The following is a 5,044-nucleotide window of genomic DNA, read 5'->3' as shown; positions in this document are numbered from 1 at the left end:
GAGGCAGACAAAGTCTGTTACCTATTTTCTTTCTGCACACTGGGTTTACTGACACCCTTTCTGAGAGCATAGTTTGCAAAGATTAGCTAACCCAAGGAAAGCCAGTAGGTAGTTCTAGTCATCCTTCTTCTGCTTGTGAGATGAAAACATACAGCTGTCCATCTTCCTGTTGACATTGTCTCTGACACTAGGGCAAACATTATCCAAATCACCCGGTCTTTCACGGTGAGCACACAACACCCCCCACATTCTTCTCTCTCATTGCCTGAAGTTTCCGGGGACATTCACCTATCATTTTGAGTTCATGCTGTCACCAACATCCTTCCTCACCTCCGTGCACTGTTCCCAGGGCACGCCCGACTCCCAGGCTGAGGACATGCAACGTCTGCTCCACTAGCTCACTTATCCTGCTACATATCCATATAATTAATATGCTAATTCTCATTATAGCTTAAAGTGCTCTCAGACTCCCTTATTTCTTAAACTTTTGACTGCTTACGACAAGATCAAACATGTGATCTGAGTAAGTTCTTTCTTTTTATAGATGAAGAAACAGCATGACAACTACACAGAGTGATCTGAAGTCTGGGGACTGCGGGAGCAGGGCCCAGCTCGTTTGTACTTTCAATATACCATAGTCAGGATTAATCTATCTCCTTGAAACTGACTTCTTAGAAACCTGCATTTTCAGCTTGAATGTATTCAGCGCTGCTGAGGAGCAGTCAGTTATATGGCCGCGTTTTGTTCCATGTGTCTGGATTTATTTTAAAGGACATGTACCCTCTTCTCACACCATTTTCTTTAAAAAAATGACTCAGAATGTTGCATTTGCTCCTGTTAATGCTAAATCTCTGCAAAACACATCATCATTCAGCTGAAATCAGCTTTCTGACGATGCTCTTCCCATTTTGACTGTCACTATGACTTAGTTGGGTAATTCCAAACCACAGTCCTTATCTATTTGTTCAGCTTTTCCTTCTTTCTTATCAGTCTTGTCAGAAGAATAAATTTTTTTGCATAAATCTTTTCTGTTTTACCTGATTGCAACATATAGTTCATATCTGAGCCCCATCGCCTCTCTAGTCAGTGTGTCCTTTTCTGTCAACAGTGGGATGACATGTCATCCACAACAATGTATGGCACTGCCAATTTTTTCATATAAAATGGTTGATAGCACATGGGCTTCTTATGTTATCAAATGTCACCGTCTATGTCTATACGATGAATAGTTCGGTCTTTAGATATTTTAAATTCACAAACTCCCTTCTTAAATATCCTACATTTATATAATGGTTATCTTTCTCAGAGGATGTGTGTGTGCATTATTTTATTTGCTCATCACGACACCCCACGAGTTAAGCAGACAGAGCAGATCATGTTAGAATAACCTTTTATAGATGCAAAACCTCTGACTTAGAGAAGTTATAAGTGACAGTCACACAGTTAGCCAACAAAAGCCAAAAGGATGTGGTACTAATTTGTTTTTTAGTAGCAAAATGGTTTTTCTGATGTTTCACACTTCATACATATCGGGCCCATAAAATGCCTTGAATTTCATTTTTAAGAATCAACTCTCGTTATTCTCTCTGCTATCATGCATTTTATTTTATTTTATTTTTTAACGAATAGAGATTCGTGGCCTACCACATGCCCAGGTTCTGGTGACATGTAGTTGAACAAAACAAACCAAGACTCTGTGATCATGGTGCTTACATTCTAGAAAAAGGATTTTTAAAAGTACATATCAGATCAGCAAATGTTAAAGCCTGAAAAGGGGGAAAGAGACAGAGAAATGGGAGAGAGATGGACTTAGGGTTCTTTAGTGAAATATCTCTGAAAAAGTCCCTGTCGGTACCAGGCAGATCTTGGATTGAATACTTCCAGTGTTAAGGTGATCAGCACTTCTGAAGAGCTAGTTTTAATGGTGAGTAATTTATGCATTTGGTAATTTTTGATTGTAAGAATTATATTTCTTTTTGTTTACATTAATAATTCATGACCTTGGGAAAAATAACAAACATTAAAAAATAAATCATAATTATTAAAAATTATAGTTTTAGTAGCTAAAGATGACTTCTGTAAAGAATTTTTTTAAAAGTAAGCTATATTTCCTAAGGGAAATATATACATATAAAATAAATACCAAAAATGAGCTAACTTTATATATTTCACATTACTTACGTAGAAGCTAAGTTTTTAATTAATAGGTATAGACCTTTATAATGATTATTATTTTGCTGATTACATTGGTTATATTGTATCCATTTTGTATTATTTAAATTAATTTTATATCACTAGACATGTAAGTTGTCTCTAATTTTTGTTTTTATCATGAGTACTGCTGTCTACTTTCATATATAACATTCTTCACTCATCAGATTAATTCTTTAAATTATATTTTTCCCTAGATTTCATTGTAATTCATTCTTTCCTTATGGTTACATTCCATAAGACATAAGAAAGACATACGTCCTCCGATACTAATCTTTGCAATATAGAACTAAATTTTTGACCTGGGTGTTGGGCACACATTTTAATGGTAATAGCAATAATAATAATCTTTCTTTTGCAAAGATACATTCATACGTCTAGCACACTTCTCAATCATTTTTAAAATTTAAACAAACCTCAAATTCCTAGCAAATACAATTGGAAAGCACATGTGGATTTGTTTTTAAAACATAGAAAATATTAATAAATTTTGCTTCTTTCATCTCTTGCTCTTTGTCTATAGTACCTTTCTTCCTTCTGTCTAAATTCCCCCCAAACCTACTTGCATTAAATACTGATTTTACTAGCCCCTCCATATCACCTTCAGTATCTACTCATTTCATCGCCACCAGTAAGTTCCATTCTCTTCCCATGCGATTCAGTCCAAAGGTCCTGGATCTGTCTCGTTTCTCTCTGTGCACAGCGAAGACACAGGAAATGAGATGGCAAAGACTAGACTCTCTTTAAAGGGTGGCTGAGAAATTCACATGGTAAAAAGTTTATTTCCTTTTCTTATGACATTTGAAATATCTTCGTAAGAATAACGAGCCACGGAGGTTGAAAAATGCAAAATACTTTTAGGAAATACAGAGAAATCCGACATAGAGGTTTGAGGTAGACAGTGAGAGGTAAAACTACATACAAATTGTAGACAGCCTTTAATGCACTGAAATAAAAGCTAACCACCAACCAGTGCAATTTGGTAGTTAACAGAAATATTTTCTACATGAAATCGGTTAAAAAGAAAGGATTAAGCATTTACGGAGCTTTAAGCCTGAGAGTTTTTGAATTTAATCCCTATTTCAGTATCTCTTAAAAATACAAAATACTGAACTAAATTTTTTAAAGAGTTAAAAACTGTAGAACTGTACATTTATACTTATAGTAGAATTGGAAGGATAAAACATAACTCAAAGTCAGTTTTAAATAATAATACAGTCTACGGCCATGCCACCCCGAACAAGCCCGATCCCATCTGATCTCGGAAGCTAAGCAGGGTCGGGCCTGGTTAGTACTCGGATGGGAGACCAGTTAGGAAGACCAGGTGCTGTAAGTGTAAAAAATAAAATAAAAAATAAGGGATTGTAAGTTGACAAGGTCCTTGCAATCTGTGAGGTCAACCACGGGTTGCTGTGCCATCTACGGCCATGCCACCCCGAACAAGCCCGATCCCATCTGATCTCGGAAGCTAAGCAGGGTCGGGCCTGGTTAGTACTCGGATGGGAGACCAGTTAGGAAGACCAGGTGCTGTAAGTGTAAAAAATAAAATAAAAAATAAGGGATTGTAAGTTGACAAGGTCCTTGCAATCTGTGAGGTCAACCAAGGGTTGCCGTGCCAAATCAATCAATCAATCAATCAATCAAACAAATCTATTTGAAATTCACCTGTCTCATATCTATCTTGAATTCATCTAAAAATTGGAAGTTAACTATCTATAGAGATCTTTTATAGGAAAGCAAATAATATTTTCCAAATAATTACATATATTTCTACATACAAACATTAATTAGTATGGATATCCGATTATTGAGTTCTTAGCAAATTAGCGATGATGAGAAAGATTACTATAAGAAGGCAAACTGGCAATAAAAATCTATAATGGAACAAAAATAAAATTACATGGCAGACAAATATTTCTCAGTAAGCATTATAGTTTTAGGTAGTCTATTAGTAACCTCTTAGAGTAATACTATGATATAACACTAGAAAAACATATTAATAGTAATTATACTAAGCCAACGAGAAAACTAATCAATCATCATTTTTTATTTCCAAATGCATAGAAATGTCTTATCTGTTTGAGAACTATTTCTATCTCCAATGGTTAAAATAAGAAGGAGTTAAGGTAAAAAGAAGAGAAACTCCAGTTAGTCAGAAAGCTTAGCTTAATGGAATAAATTATTTCTCAAAGATTTTGCAAAGCAGAGCTTTTATTCAATGGAAAGGAATCTGACTAACAATAAAATAATAATATGCCACAAGATGAAACATGATTAAACCTTTGTTAAATAGATTTCAAAAAAAATGCTCACGGAGCTCAGAAAAACATCACTGTGATGAGTTAACATTTATGAGAGTTTTTGACCGGGTTTGAAGGATAGAGAAGACTTAGATAGGCAAATTTATAAAGTAAGGGGAAAACTTGATAGGAGGTTAAGATTGTAGGTGCCTAATCAAGAATTTTAAGAAATCTATTATATATTCAAGAGGCAAGGAGTAAAGGGAAGTAGTTGACACTGAGTGTTCTTGTGTAGGAATGATGACATCGAGGCAGCGGGGAAGTGCTTTGGAAATGTGAAGCTGATACCCTTTGTCTTTCAACACTTGGGAATGAGACATTATTAAATGTTTGTTTAAGAGAGGAAGCGGACAATAAGAACAGGACTGGAAGAGTTGAATGTGACACCACTAATTGGAATAGGGAGAAATTTAATCAGAATGAAGGGTAGAGGGGAAAAAAAATAACAAAGAAAAAGTTATTAAATAAGAATAGTAAAAGCACTCCAGAAATGAAGTGGACCGTTCCAGCAGGAAAGGACAGCAAGGAACCAT

The 5,044-nt window shown here is 35.3% G+C and overlaps 2 pseudogenes; both read left to right on the top strand.

Annotated features, from left to right (window-relative positions):
• The first annotated feature begins 3,428 nt into the window (after window positions 1-3,428).
• On the top strand, window positions 3,429-3,547 carry LOC112481344 (annotated as a pseudogene).
• An 81-nt stretch (window positions 3,548-3,628) lies between these two features.
• On the top strand, window positions 3,629-3,747 carry LOC112481338 (annotated as a pseudogene).
• The last annotated feature ends 1,297 nt before the right edge of the window (window positions 3,748-5,044 follow it).

This window comes from Pteropus alecto, unplaced genomic scaffold (assembly GCF_000325575.1).
Source record: "Pteropus alecto unplaced genomic scaffold, ASM32557v1 scaffold14, whole genome shotgun sequence".
NCBI lineage: Eukaryota > Metazoa > Chordata > Mammalia > Chiroptera > Pteropodidae > Pteropus > Pteropus alecto.
The sequence above is the reverse complement of the archived record's forward strand: the minus strand, read 5'-3'. Positions and strand labels throughout refer to the sequence as shown.